A 15,856-nucleotide genomic window follows, 5' to 3' on the forward strand; every position below is an offset into this window, starting at 1 on the left:
TCCTTTTTTAACAATAAAGATGTTTATTGACAATATTGAGCTCTTAAAATAATTTTTTCTGAATTCTTTCTATAGGTTTGGTTATGTTAGGTTTACAAATTTGGTCTCAAGAGATTTCTTAAATTTCTGCTTTGATTTCCTTCTCGCTCCTTGGCTGCTCTATAGCATATTGTTCTATTTCCATATACTCAGAAATTCCCTCTATTATTGATGTACGATTTCATATCATTGTGGTCAGAAAATATATTCAATATGATTTCAGTCTTGGTAAATGTGTTCAGACTTCTTTCGTGGTGTAACCATATGGTCTATCTGAATAAATATCCCATAGGCACTGAGAAGAGTGCTCATTCTGTGGCTGCTGTGTGTTTGTGTCTCTAGGTCCCTTGGGCTTAAAGTGCATTTCAAGTCCAAAGTTCTCCTATTGATTTTTCTGCTTGAATGATCCAAGAAAGCTTGATAACCACTACGGTTCTTATCCTTGTCTTCCTGGCTTCTTCTCTGCTTTTTGCTCCTTGCCTTAGCTGCTAGAACCCTCTGCAGACATTACCATTTCTCATTATTAAACAAGAGAATTCTTAACAGCAGCTATGGTAAATGTTAGCTGTAATAGAATTTGGGACACACTTCTAAAGTTGCCCTTTCTCAAGGAACCAGGAAAACAAACAAACACACCTGCAACATTATCAAAAGTTCTTTCATTAGGAATTCCTCCATTTGGAGCCATAAAATGGAATTAGCTGGTAAATAGGTTACCTGGGCCTAGTACTTTCTTTGCTGCCAAGACTGACAATCCGAATTTGATTCCGGGGACTAACACCATGGTGGAAGGGGAGAACTGACTCCTACAAGTTGTCCTCTGACCTCCACAGCATTCCATGACATATTTACACACACACACACACACACACACACACACACACACACACACAAGTCTCATTTATATGTGAAATCTTAGAAAGTTCATCCCTGAGGTATTAAGAATATAATGGTGCTCACCAGAGTCTGGGAATGGAGTAAGAAAATGGGGAACACGAGAATGGTTGTGGTTGATGTTAAATAACAGACAAGGATGAGGAGAGAAGCCCTGCTGTGCCCGTAAGGTAGCTGTAGATAGCGATAACACACTGTAAACATTTAAGAGACAAGATAGGAGGATTTAACATCCTTTCTGCATGGATACATATTAGAGGAGATAGATTTTCTACTTTCATTTGAACATTGCATGATAAATACATGTACATGTACAAAAACACAACACAGAATCTCATCAATGTGTACAGTTTGTGTGTATCATTTAAAAATTTGAACGCATATTTCTAATTTATAATAAAATGTATTCCATGACATATTTACACACACACACACACACACACACACACACACACACACACACACACACTCTTCTTTTGAGACAATCCCTAGGCTATGGCTCTCAGGGGAAGATTGTGGAGACCTACCCTTCAGTTACTCCAGTCCCTTGGAGTACACAGCAGTGTGTAACTGCTTGGAATGACATTTCCCCCTTTCATCCATATGCACATTCTTTTTTCTGACTTCTTATTCACTCTTCCTGTGTGAACTATAAGCCATTATAGGTCCCCCCTGGCCCCTGAAATCCACTCTGATACCTATGAGGAACAGGATTGCCAAATTGCTGTCTAGCTGTTACCTTTCCCAAGCTGCATACTGCCATTCCCAACTTTCCAATGTTCATGTCATGGTTTGAATAGGAAATGTCACCCATAATTCTTCTGTAAATGCCTGGTCCCTGGAAGGTGACATTGTTTTTTTCAGGTGGTGGAAATTTTGGGCAGTGTGCCTCATGTGGAAGATGTGGGAGGGTGTAGGACCTTCTATAGTCCCTACTTCTCTTTACCCTCCTTGGGTGCTGTAGTCCTCTTGCTATAATATCAAGGATGAAGCCACACAGTAGTTTAGACTCTCTGACACTGTGAGCCAAATTAAATTTTCTCTTCTTTCCTTCCATTGCCCTCTCAGCTGTTTTGATCGCAGCTGTGGCCAAGCAGCAGTTTGTTCCTACTATGAAAAGGACCTTTGACCTGCCATGTCTACATGACAAACCACCTTCTTCTGCCCCTGTCTGTATCCCTGTACCTCCTGTCTTCATGACAAACTTTCTCCTGTCTCCAAGCTTCCTCTTTACTCAGGCTACAAATCTGGGCTACAACAGACTTTTACCTTTCTCTCCCACTTGCAGAAAATCCTGTTTCCTATCTTAAAAAAAAAAACAAACCAACAACAACAATAAAAAAAAACAAGAGAAAAAAAACTAAAAACAAAACTCTTTTGGTGTCTATGTGTATGATATGGTATGCGTCTGTGTCTGTCTGTATGTGTTTGTGTGTGTGTGTGTGTGTGTGTGTGTGTGTGTCTATGTATCTGTGTATGTCTGTGTGTCTATGTATGTGTCTGTGTCTCTCTGTGTGTGTCTGTGTGTTTGTGTGTAGTTGTGTGGGTGTATGTTTATGTGTGGGTGTGTGGGTGTGTGTTTGTGTGTGTCTGTGTCTGTGTGTCTGTGTGCCTGTGTATATCTCTGTATGTATACATGTGTCTTTGTGTGTGTGTCTGTGTGTGTCTGCGTGTTTGTGTGTGTGTGTGTGTCTGTGTGTGTCTATGTGTGCATGTGTCTGTGTGTCTGTGTGTCTATGTGACAGTGCAGGTAAGTGCTTGCTAAACATGAGTCTGGAGGTCAGAGGACAACCTCTCTGTTAGTCCTAATCTTCTACCTTGTCTGAGGGTCTCTTGTTTGTCACTGCCTATGCTGAGTTAATTGGCCCACAACCTTCTGTGGATTTTCTTGTCTCTACCTCCCATCTCCCAGTAGGAACACTGGGTTTACAGAGCCTGCTACTGCGCCTGGGTTTCCATGGGATTTGAACTCTGCTGCTCCTTAGGCTTTTGTGTATAACCCGGAACTTTTCACAGTGATGTAGTGCCCCTGCCCTCCTCTTAATGTTTTGTAAACTCTTTTTTCTTCAGTGATTCTATTTCAGGTTCTTTCTTCCCACCTGTGGTTTTGTGGTGGTCTCATCACCAGACTCTTGTGTCTGCCCAGCTCTCTTCATTGATATGAAAAGATGTTGACTACTAAACACATACATGTGACATTAAGGAGACCTTTTAAAGTTACCTGACAATGATTTGTTCTCCATTTCAGCCTCTGGAGAAGTCTTCATAGATCCCACTTTGCTTAAGTCTGGTTTTCAAGTGCAAGCACAGGCTAATTTCAAGGGTCTTTTATTCTTCGATTTGTTCTAGTTAGATGGTTTTTGCTTTGTTTTCGGATAGCCCTCAAGAGACCCTTACTACTCCTGTTCTGGCCTTAATCTGCCAACATAGATGAAGATGACCTTGAACCTCTGAATGTTCTGTGTCTGCTTCCTGAGCACAGGTGAGCTCTACCATACTGGCTCTCTGGACTTCCTTTTAGGCCCAAACAAGAGCTGATCACTCACTGAACAAAACCACTCTGAGACTGACGTGTTATACTTCATCTTTCCAACATACCCACCATTTACATGAGGTCCAGCACATTGCCCTTCCATTGGGACAAATCCAGTTTCTAACTGACCCTTTCTTTGTCTCCTTCCCTACCATCCATACTCGGATTGCTAAAAGAGACAAAGTAGTCATTTTCTGAGACTGTCAGAAAGTTCAAGTGCATGAGGCCCATCCTTCTGCAACCCCCTGTTAGAGCAGGAGATGTGCTTTGGGGTTTCAATTATCACCTCAAGGGATGCTTCTCATGCATAATTGCGTGCTGTTATCTGTAAAATGCTACAGCACCTATGATTCCATTTATATAACATGAAAGATGACAAAATTATAGAGCTGAGAATAGATTAGTGGTTACAGGGTGTTAGGGATGGGGGCGGAAAGGAGGTGAGAGTCTTTGAAAAGAGCAGCAGGTGGGTTCTTGAGGTGCTGGAGGACATGGAAACCAATTCATAGGCTAGAATAGAATTATGCGGAACTAAACACAAAAGCGTTTGGACATGCAAGGACAACTGAAAGTAGGGGAATCTCAAGAGTGGTTGGACTGTATCCATGCCTGCACCGTGGCTGTGCTATATGTTATACTAATGTAAGATGTCACTATTGGGAGGGAATGCATGGGGGTGCATCATAGGATCTTGGTATTATTTCTCATCACTGCATGTGAATTTACATCTGCTCAAGACAAAAGTTTAATTAGAAAAACGTTAACACTCTGGCTCTAACATTTAGTGGTGGTTGTTGAGCTGAAGCCTTTTCTCTTTGAGCCGATTAGTATCAAGCACCATCCATCAGCAACCGTTATTAGGCGCTTACTCTCCAAGCTGTAGATTCCATGGGATTCCTGTTTACTCAATGACAGCATGTTCCCCTCAATTTCCAGAATGTACCTCAGCTCCCCCATATTCCTCTTTCATTGTGTAGGCATGGTTTTGTGGGTATCAATTACAAGCTGGGATCCTTTTGCCAGTGGGCTGAAGAATTTCAATCGGTCTGTTGTAGCTTCAGTGCGCTCTGACTGTTTAAAGTATTCTTCCCTGGTCCCTTACTGTGACCTTTGCTTTTTAAAACTCATGGGATAGGAGCACACTCCACCAGGGCCATCAGCATGATTCAGATCAGTCAGAGTGGGGTCATCTGTTTGGTTTTTAGTCCCCATATTCCTTCTTTTTTGATGCTTTCTCAAAGTTTTAAATGTAGAAACACAATATATAGAAGCCCTTTGAGTCTAGTCCGAGAAAGACCCAAGTGAATTCTTTGGGTCTTCAGTGATGACTTGGCTCTGTACCTCTGCACACTTCACTCAGAAGCTTCAAACTCCTCTCCTCTCACTGTATTAGTTGTCTCCCACTTTAAAGATGAGGCACCTGGAACTTGGGTTGGTCACTTGTACAAGGCCACACAGCTGGAAAGTAGTGGAGCCAAAATTCAGCCCTCGGACACTTCTGAACCTGGAAGAGTAGGTCTTACCTGCATCTCTGTCACCCATTTTCCTCCTTCCTCCTTTGGAGACCTTCAATGCACTGATCATGCAGTCACCTCACATCTTTGCTAAGAGAGGCGTCGTATCAGTAAAGAGAATATGCATATTTCAGTTGGAAGGATCCACAGTACTGCTTACTCAATGTTTATGTAATTATCATGAATTTCAAATTAATGTCATCTGAATAAATGGGGTCATATATTAAAGAAACAAAACATGATCGTTAGGGTACTTGGGGGTTTAAAAATTTGATGATTCTATATACATAGCAAATCAGAGGGAAATAAACAACTGAATAATTGAAGAAGACTAGATTTGATCAGGGATGTTCTCGGCACCCAAAGCCAAGTCTTCCTTGAGACAACATAGGCCAGATCTTTAGGTCTCCCATCTGTGACCTTGTGACTCTAATGCAAGAACCACTTTTTTTCTTGTATACACTTCTTGCAGGAGGACGTGGAGACAGCTGTCAGTATGTTGATTTCTACTCATTAATTTTTAGAAGCTCTTCTGTTAATTTTTCCTAAAGTTCAAGGGTGTAATCCTTGGATGCTGACCAATTAATTAAAGGTTATATATAGACCTATTAATCAAGGTCCTCATTTTTACATTTCCATATCCCCAGGGGCATGAGACAACCATCTTTTGATAGAAGGAAAGAAGAAAGGGAAACCTTGCCTGTGTCATTCTCCACCCATGTGGAGCACAGTGCTACACAGACAGGAACACTCATGTCTTGGGGCAGCAGTTCTGACCAACAGGAACACTAGAGCTAAGAATTCTTGCAGGCTTAGGCCCTACTCCTTACTTACTCTTTACTTATGAGTCTTTGTGTGTTCAATTATAGAAAGAAGAATGTTTTCATAGGGGAGCCTGGAAGATCAAATGAGACCATGTAAGCAAGAGGCCAAGGTGCCTGTTCATTCTCTGATTAATACTGAGTGAGCCCCTTTAAACGCCACACTCCAATCCACACCCCAGGAAAACGATGGATTGTGTTGCTGACAGCGGAAGCAAGAACGCCATCTTACTCACTTTCACAGAGGTTGTGTCTAATGGAGTAGGTAGATACTGTATTGTACACTTAAAGTTTTGTCAATAAGATGGGCCTTAAGGAAGGAAAGAGGCTAGCACTCACACTGAATGCTTTTGCCAGAATGAAATACACACACACACTACACTTAACCACAAAACCTGTATTCAATATCGATGTAGCCATTAGAGAAGCATTTGGAATATTTTGTGGTACAGAGGCGCTAGGTAAATAGCACATACATAAATAAAAATTAAATTCAAATGTTATTGGTCTATTTTAAGGGAATATTTGCAGGATGCTAGAAGATTCAGTTGAGATATTTAACTTTTGGATTACTATGCTAAAGTCGGAAATGGCCTAAAATGTCTCACAGCATGTGACCAGGAAAATAAGTTATAGTAATCCACAAATGATAGTGCGAACAGAAAATATTGTATAAATATTGTGCACAGTGAGAGCCTCCTTGAAGTGACAGTTAAATTGGCCAGTGAAGAGTGAGAGAGACTCAACCTGCAGTGGGTGCACCAGGGTAGGACATGGGCCTAAGGGGTAAGGGCCATGGAGAGGGGCTTGGCAACCTGACAGGTGAGTTTCCATGAAGACTGACCAAGGAGGGAAAAGAGGAGCATGAGTCAGGCAGATGGCTTCCTGCAGGTCCCTAGGGCCATTGGAAGGGACTAGATTTTATCCAAAGTTCAGGGGAAGCTTTTGCAGAGGATGAAGTGGGCAGATGATATGTGAAGATTGCTGAGGACTGAGAATGGGGAGCAGGTTGGGAGGAGAGCAGAGGTAGGAAGAAGGTTCAGACAAGGGGTGATGGGGTTGCATGGCTGGCAGAAGGGAAGCGGACCCATGAGTGGGTGAGAGTGGCTGGCGTGTATGGCGTTACAGTTAATACAACTTGCTTCCAGATGAGTATCCAGGGGGATCATAAAAGCTTTAAGGAGGAAGCCTGGAATTTTGGTTTAAGTAACAGGAAGGATAGAAGTGCTATTTATCAGGCTAGATGGTGGAACCAAGGTGGTTGATATGGACAGAGGGACACAGGAAGAACAAATGGGTGCCTGTGGGAAAGGAAGAAGCCAGCAAACCAGTGCCATTGCAAGTGCTGTGGTCTTGTCCATTTATGGAGGCATATCCCTCTTGATGAAGACTCTACCTCATGACCTACTGCTCAAGGTGACACCTCCGAACATACTCACACAGCGGACTTAGCTTCAGCATACATTTTCAGGGACACAGTCCATCCACAGCAGCTGTGAAATGCACCCACTGGGTCGGATGCCATCAAGAATTGTAAGTAGGTGATTTGAGCGAAGGGAACATTTGTCAAGGAGGCTCCCGGAACTACTGGATTTTCTGCTGCGCGTGCTGCTTGTCCAATTCCAACGTCTGCTTCTAGGGTTGACAGCTCTGTGGAGGGACCTTTTCCACATCTCTGAACAGAGCAAAAGGCAGCTGTCATGGTCATATCTGGCTGGCATGGCCCATCTTGGGTGATGATATGTAAGCCTTCCATCTGTCTTCTGAGCCTGGTGACGCTAAGAAGTCCAGGTGGATTCCAGCTGAGAGAAAACAAAAGCTCCATTCATGCTCCTATACAGCCCACCCACACCTGCCAGATTAGCGATAACTGGGGAAGGCTGTGTAGCTACAGGGAGTGAAGGCCTTGTGTGCTTTTGTTACCCTGGATGCACTAACTACACTTAGCATACCTGCTGCTAGGGATCCAGCTGGTGCCATTGGCCATGGGGTAAATGCTGCAGACAGGCTGCATTTCTCAGTCCCATGTGGCTTGTTAAAGGAAGAGAGGAGAAGAAGAATCAATGATCGCTTCATTCTTTTCTCTGTTTTCCTGCAGGCAGATATGGCTAGGACACAGTAACAATAACGTTCTCTTGGAAACACACCAAGATGCTATGGGCTCTCCTACCCAAAGCCCTGCTTACCCTCCATATGAACTGACCATATCTGAGCCATTCCTTACCGTTCCTGAGCCAGCCAAATGCCAAATAGAACGATCACAGAACAGGAGCTTCTGTGCATGCTCTGCCTGACTCCCGGAGATGATTTAAAGCTCAAACAAGACAGGCGCAAAAGTACTTTGGTGAAACTAAGTGGCAGGAATATGAGATATTTTCTTTCACACATTTGACTCCATCCTTACCCTTAAGGAGTTGGTCTGGTGAGGAGGATAAGAATAGGGGTCCATGGTCTTCTCAGTATGGTCCCTGGGTCAGGAGCAAAATCGATCAGGGGCAAGATGAAAATAAAGCCTTTCCGACTCTCTTCTAGACTTGCTGAAACAGAAGGCCCCTGAGATTTTTGACTCACACCCAACTTTGAAAACCACTGGAAGAGATGAGCTGGATAACCCTGGAGAATATAATCAGAATCAAGGTAGATAAAGTGTGGATAGGCCAGTGGACTGGGGACGCTATTCTAGAGGAAGATCCTGCCGTGGGTGTGAGCTTTGGAAACTAAAAATGACACAGTGGTAGAGTGCTCTCTGAGCACACACAAGGCTCTCGGTTAACACCCCACCCCTACCCCCAGAGCCTAAAGGAAAACAAATGAAAAACTGAAGTGTCTCAAAAGTGGTCAGAGCAAAGGAAGAGCTGGTAGAAATTAACAGCACAGCCAAATACTGGGCCTTGTAACCCAGGGAAAGACTTGGGAGTTTGTATTCAAGTCAATTGGAAGCTGTTAAAGGGTTCTGAGCAAGGAAGAGCCTTTTCTGGTCAATAACATGCTATTGTAATTTTAAAACATCCCCTTACAACCCAATAGAGGCAGTTAATTGTCCTAATTAGAGCTTACACTCTAATAAGGGGAGGAAAAGTCGGGATATAAGTGTCAGGCTGATCCATGAATGCACATTAAACACTCATTATGTATTTGCCTCTCTGCTAGGCACAGAAAGGACAGGAGGAGGCAGGGCTCCTTCTTCTGAGGGGCAGGGAGATAAGACAAGAGGAAGGTGTGAGTAGGACGCCCTGGGAGGGAAGGCAGACATTTCCATGTGTGCTCCTAGCAGGACATGATGAGGGAGGAAGCAGAGGCAGAGTTTAACAAGGAAATGTTCTCTATCCTAGGTGGGTCAGGAGAGCAGGCTTGCTCGGAACTGCAGTTCATTCTGGAAAGTACTGGACATACACTAGGAAGGCAGGTCCAGATGAGTTTGTCCAGCAGAACCTCAGAGGAGGAGACGCCTAACCTGGACCTATAAGCTTCAGACTATTCTGACCTTAAATGAAGCCACCTTGGAGAATCTGGCAGAGGGCATTGTTAGAAGGGTGCAAATGGGGTACCGGTTGATGCCATTTTTCTGCAGTTCCTGGTGATAATTGTCCAATGTCTTTCCTAGGCTCTGAGGCATCTCTAGAGACTACTATGATGTTTTAAGTGCTTCATTGAATCACAACAATCTTAGAAAGGAGTGCCCACAGCTTGAGTAAACTGAGTGTGCAATATAAGCACTCCCCCAAATTCATGCTTCTGTGTCACTCTGACTGTGACCAATAATCAGGATGTCAAGTCCTTCCCACTTTGGTTCCCACCATCTTGGCTTCTGATACAGTTCTTTTTTGAAGTTTCTGGTTTGGTGTGTGTGTGTGTGTGTGTGTGTGTGTGTGTGTGTATGTGTGCATGTGTATGTGTGTGTGTGCATGTGTGTGTGTATGTGTGCGTGTGTATGTGTGTGTATGTGTGTGTGAGTATGTGTGTATGTGTGTGTATGTGTGCGTGTGTATGTATGTGTGTATGAGTGTGTGTGTATGTGTGTGTATGTGTGCGTGTGTATGTATGTGTGTGTGAGTGTGTGTATGTGTGTGTATGTGTGCGTGTGTATGTGTGTGTGAGAGAGTGTGTGTGAGAGAGTGTGTGTGAGTGTGTGTATGTGTGTGTATGTGTGTGTGTGAGTATGTGTGTATGTGTGTGTATGTGTGCGTGTGTATGTATGTGTGTGTGAGTGTGTGTGTATGTGTGCGTGTGTATGTATGTGTGTGTGAGTGTGTGTGTATGTGTGTGTATGTGTGCGTGTGTATGTGTGTGTGAGAGAGTGTGTGTGAGAGAGTGTGTGTGAGTGTGTGTATGTGTGAGTGTGTGTGTATGTGTGTGTGTGAGTGTGTGTGTATGTGTGTGTATGTGTGAGTGTCTGTGTGTATGTGAGTATATGTGTGTGTGTATGTGTGTGTATGTGTGAGTGTCTGTGTGTATGTGAGTATATGTGTGTGTGTATGTGTGTATGTATGTGTGTGTATGTGTGTGTGTCTGTGTGTGTATGTGTGTGTGTATGTGTGTGTGTATGTGTGTGTGTGTCTGCGTGTGTGTCTGCGTGTGTGTCTATGTGTGTATGTGTATGTGTGTGTGTATGTGTGTATGTGTGTGTATCTCTGTATGTGTCTGTGTGTGTGCATGTGTGTGTATATGTATGTATCTGTATGTGTGTCTGCGTGTGTGTCTGTGTGTGTGTCTCTGTGTGTCTGTGTATGTGTGTGTGTCTCTGTATGTGTCTGTGTGTGTGCATGTGTGTGTATATGTGTGTATGTGTATGTGTGTCTGCGTGTGTGTTTGTCTCTCTGTGTGTGTGTGTGTGTGTGTGTGTGTGTGGTTGATCCATATTCATGCCCACAGTTGTAGCATCTCTTGCTCCCACTGTTGTTTAGTGTTCCTCTCCATGAATGCCCTATAGTATCTATCTGTCCTACAGTCACTGGGCAGGTTTGGGTAGCCTTTCGTCTGGGGATGTAATTTTATCCTATTTTGACCTTTAATTTGGAGCTTCCTTTTCAGTTAGCTCATATTCCTCCGATCATTACTAAATTCACTGCTTCTGAAATTAACTGCTCCATTGCGTGTGCATTTGTCAAGGGAAACAAGTTGAAAGGAATCCTGAATTAAAACAGTTAGAGGAAGAGGAGATGGATCAGTGAGTAAGAGCACTTTCCGTGCATGTAGAGTGGCTGAGTTTAAATCTCCAGTCCCTCCATTAAAACAAGGTCCATGGCTATGCATGGCTATAACCACAGCACTGGGAGGCAAAGACAGATGGAGCCTGAGCGCTCTCTAGCTAGACTGTCTACCAGACATGGGGAGCTTCAGTTTCAGTGAGTGACACTCTCAGATCAATAAAGGGGAGGCAATCAGGGAGATGCTACACAATTTCCTGGAGCCTCCTTGTGTATGCATTGACATGGGTACTCAAGCAACCATGTACACACACACACACACACACACACACACACACACACACACACACACCAATTACCCCTGTTACACTGGAGATTCAAAAGAACGGGGTGTTACGACAGCGCCTATACAAGGAAGATCCCTTCTCCTTCCTTCTTCAATCTTTTTTCCTGCCATCAATCTTGTCCCAGCCCTCCACCCCCTGCTCAGAACCCAGGCTAAGGGACACTACTGCAGCCAGCTCCAGATGCTGACAGCCAGGTTACTAGCAAAACTCAGTAAAGTGGATTGCTCCCAGCAGCTCATGGAGGGCAGGAAATGAATCTTACTCATTTTAATAAATGGCTTGGTATAGGCACTTGGTAAATGTTTCTTGAATGAATGAGTTTTAAATAACATAGAGATGTATATGTGGCCTCTGAATCTATGACGTGTCAGGCTTCTCTGCAGGCAGAGCGGGGTGTTATGAAGTCTGTCTGTTGAAGGTCCTTTGGGAAGTGTTTGGTGTTGCACTTAGGCGTGAGCCTGGCGTCTCGTGTGATTTTTCACATGACCCTGCTAGGTTGGTACCCATCTTACCCATATGCAAATAGGGAAGGGAATGCCCAGCTGGACTGAGTGATGCTCACAGTAAATCATGAGCTCTAGGATATGAGGTGACATCCACGCTCTACTCCATGTTTTAACAGCCACACATTTGGTACCAAAAGAGCATAGTCACCAGGACATGCTGCAGAGAAACAGGCAGCCATCTTTGTTCCCAATGAGGCCCGGTGAGGAGGAGCTATGGGTTTTAGAAGAACCTGAAGGAGGGCGAGGCTTAGACAGGTGGATACAGGGAGGGCCTGTGTGATAAGGTACAGCTGCCCCCCTTTCTGTCACCCTCCTGGTGACAAGAATGCAGATGGTCAGGAAGGAGATGTAGAAACAGGGGGCTCTGAGGAGAGGAAAAATGTTGCCCTCTGGGAATGCAAACTGCAGGATCCCCTTGGGGCTGAGAAATCTACCCGGTGCTTCCTTAAATCAACATCCCACACTCCATAATCTCAGCAGCCCAGCCTGTCCCAGCAGCCCAGCCTGTCCCAGCAGCCTTAACTTGAACACTCATGTGAGCTTATCCTCTCCCCAGACAGTTTCTTAATTTTCGATACTGATGGAGGTACCCTCAAGATGGGGCCTTGCTGGGGACTTTCACTTAGACCCTTAGGGCAATTCCGGTCCTTCCTTGTGTTCCAAGCAGGGTGAAGCCATAAGCAACACATTCTGTGAATCTCTCTTTTCAAAGACTTGAGAGCTTAAGCTATGCTCCCCAACCTGGTCTATTAACATTTACTATGATTTTTAGCAGCCAGATATGAAGAAGCTGTGCAGGATATCAGTGCAGGCTAGCGACCATGCTTCGGAATTCTGCAGCAGTCTGGCGATTATCTTAAAGGCATTATGGCTTGAAAGCCCCCATCTGCATTACGTGTTTTATGTCTTTTGTTCAGCTTAGCCCGGTGGTTTCAAACTTGCCGTTGGAAAGCCTTTCTGAGCACGATGTCAAAAGGAAGCCAGTGGGCTGCACTTGGCAGCCAGGGTCAGGGACTTTTAGAGACGGTTTAGAATCTCTGTGGTTTTAGCTTTTGCTCCGATTTACTCACGACCGAGGTAATCAGAAAGATTAACCTAAGTCTGAACCCCCATACCTGTTTCCTTGGGACCCTGGCAGTTCTGCACTGTATTCATTCTCTCCAGAAGCCTCGAGGGCCATCTTGGTGACTTGGAAGTCTCTGACACATTAAACCACCTGGCTGCTGAACTGAGCTTTCCTTTGGGAGCCAGGAGTCCCAAAGACAGTGTCTCCCCAGCAGACTATGTGCTCGCCAATGGCAAGATGGCTTTCTTCCTCAGTCCTTGGATTTTCGTTACCACCCTCCTGCTTCCCTCTTCTCCTTCCTTTCTTTTTCTCTCTGTCTGCCTCATTGTCCAGTCTCGTTCCTTTCTCCTTTCTCTGTTTACCCCTTTCTCTGTCTCTTCTCACTCCTCTCTTTCTTGTTCCCTATCACTAAATACATGGCAGTCCCTCCATTAAAGTTTGAATATGTTTGAACTCTAGGTTGCCCATCTGATAGTGCTGTTTGGATGGTCCTGACACGGTTTGGGAGGATCCCCAGGGAAGGGGCTACATCACTCTGGGTGGGCCCTGATGTTCTATAAGCTGGCTCATTCTCTCTCCTGTCTGTTTGGTGACTGCAGATGCAATGAAAGCAGCTGCCCTTGACCCCGGTGGTGAGCTTTCACTGCCAGGATGAACCCTATCCCTTTTTAATTGAAGCCCAGCTAAGCCCTTTCTCCCACAAGTTGCTTATTATCAGGCATTTGGTCACAACAGTGATAGACAATGATGCTCACAACAACACAACAGATGTAGCATGCTTGGGCCCAATCCCTGGCACAGAACACTAGGTAGAAGGTTGATTCCTGAGTGGATGGATGCTACTTCACGGCCTCAGAGGAACATTTGCTCACGTCTCTTTTTCTCTTTTCAGTCGGAGGCACTTGGAAGTAGCTTGCCATGTTCACCTTTCTGTCTTGTTCATTATTCCATGAAAGTACAAACTCAATTTAAGCTTTAGTGAAAAATGAAGAACATTTGACCAACCTTCGAAAACTGCCTGGTCAGTACTTCCTGCTTGCCGGTCCTTCACGGCGCTGTCATCGCCGGGTAATTATAACATTAAGTATATACCTGATCAGCAAGTTGCTTTTAATTAAAATCCTCTATTGGTTTCCTAGCACCTTGTGACTTCTGGAACATTTGTCCATCTCTTTGGGCTCCTGGAAAAATTCCAGATTTAGTAGGGAGCAGCCACCCGGAGGCCCAGTGTCAACATACCCCAGCCCTCTCCCCTGGCCCTCTTAGCATTTTGCCAACAGTGTGGTAAGCGCTTCCTCACATTCACTTCTAAAGGGGGGGGGGGGAGGGCTGCCTATCCACAGATGATAAGGTATCACATCCCCAGCTGAGATTAGAGAACTTACAATCATGGCTGAGTGTTTGGTCCAGACTGTAAGCACTAAATATAAATACCAGAGAAGCTTCCTTCATGAGGCAGATTGAACATGAGCCTAGAATGGGAAACTAGGTTTTGTCTTGTGCTAACGGAGCTCTGGCAAGAACCAGGTCACAGATGCTTTATAAGAGCACTTAGGAGACTCACGTGTCCCCAGATCTGCTCCGAAGCTCTGGTACTGGGAAGTGCCCCTCAGCCCAGGGCTTCTGAAAGCCTCTGAAAAGTCTGAAGAAAATTTAAACTATATTTAATTCTCCAAGGTTAAAAAAATGCCATTAAGGACCAGCAAGCCCTCTAGTAACAGGAGCAGTTTCAATGATGTTCCAGGTTCATTCAGCACAGAAACCTTTTCTTCAAAACTCCTGTCAGCAAGGGAAGGGATAAGGAGCACCCTGTGGGCGTCTTCAGAAAAGAACAATCAGGGGCTGGGAGGTACGTGCAAGGGCTTTGGGCTCAGCTTTGGGCCTGATCTCAGCAGGAGTGTTATTCCACTCTGCCCACTGTGTTCATGCTGATGTTCCGTCCAGTGACTCAGAGTGTCAACTGTACCTTCCTTGGCTCTTGTTCTGTTTTCCTAGCAGGGTGAGTGCCTGGAAGAGGATGTGCATGGACACTATTTATAACCGCAGGATGTGGCTGGGACGAGCTCTAGCCTTAGAGATCAGCACTGTAAACTCACAATGTGGATCTTTCTAAAGGATCTACAGTCTGCATGGAGGCTTTCTTCAGAAGAGTGTGTATCAAGGCAAGATCAGGTTTTCCTCAGGAGGTGTGTGTGTGTGTGTGTGTGTGTGTGTGTGTGTGTGTGTGTACGTGCGTGCATGTACATGTGCATGTATGTGCAAAGGAGAATGGGAGGGTATCAGGGAAAGAACCAGGAGATTTTCAGCTCTACTTTGCCACTGGCAACATAAAGACATATTGTCTAACTTTGGGTTCTTATTTCTATGCTGGTGACAGTGAACTTAGTTGTCAATCACTTTAATGGCTCTAAATTTGTCTCAGGCTTATGGTTCTTACAGACAGAAGGGACCTTGGTGAGAAATCATCTTTTCAAGTAAGGGCCAGGACAGTGTTACCTCTACTGGGAGATCTTGGACACCCTGGGGAATCCAGTCGCCACTAGAAATCTATCCTAGGGGAAAAAGTACAGATGACTGTTCAAGTAACATTTCATTCATGGTGTTAGAAGTTTCCAGGCCTTTTTGTTCCCTGGTATCTTTTTGACATGCCATACTCAGTAACCTTCCTTTGAATACTATTTAACTCTTCTTCATTGCTCTGATTGCTCTTAGGATAAGGTATTCTTTAAAAACAGCATAGCTAGTCTGTAGTGACCAGCTCCCAGGCCCCTCCCCAAGCCTGTCTATCACTACTCAGTGTTTCTGCTTCCTATCAAGCTGGGCAGTGCTTCTCCGGATCATGCTTAGAGTTCCCTATTTTCTTGTTTTCCTTAGGGCCTCTTTCCATGCTGTTCCCCTGACTTCCTCCAGCACGTAGCATGTTTCATGGGGGAATGTGGTAGACCCTCACTCATTACCATCTGAAGTGCTTAGTACCGCAGGTGCCCAG

General features: G+C 44.7%; 1 protein-coding gene and 1 long non-coding RNA gene across 5 annotated transcripts in view; both read left to right on the forward strand.

Annotated features, from left to right (window-relative positions):
• Positions 1 to 15,856, forward strand: part of Alk (ALK receptor tyrosine kinase) — a 719,891-nt gene that overhangs the window by 64,349 nt on the left and 639,686 nt on the right. The window lies entirely within an intron of this gene.
• The window catches only part of LOC108351183 (uncharacterized), a 104,630-nt gene that overhangs the window by 52,230 nt on the left and 36,544 nt on the right, over positions 1 to 15,856 (forward strand). For 2 of the 3 annotated variants that reach the window (XR_005486290.2, XR_005486292.2), the window contains 2 exons: positions 5,850 to 5,897; positions 8,334 to 8,438. This is a non-coding gene — a long non-coding RNA (uncharacterized LOC108351183). Of the gene's footprint in view, positions 3,416 to 5,849; positions 5,898 to 8,333; positions 8,439 to 15,856 lie in introns of all 3 variants that reach the window. The other variant, XR_005486293.2, reaches the window with a different exon arrangement.

Source organism: Rattus norvegicus, chromosome 6, assembly GCF_036323735.1.
Source record: "Rattus norvegicus strain BN/NHsdMcwi chromosome 6, GRCr8, whole genome shotgun sequence".
In the NCBI taxonomy this organism is placed as follows: domain Eukaryota; kingdom Metazoa; phylum Chordata; class Mammalia; order Rodentia; family Muridae; genus Rattus; species Rattus norvegicus.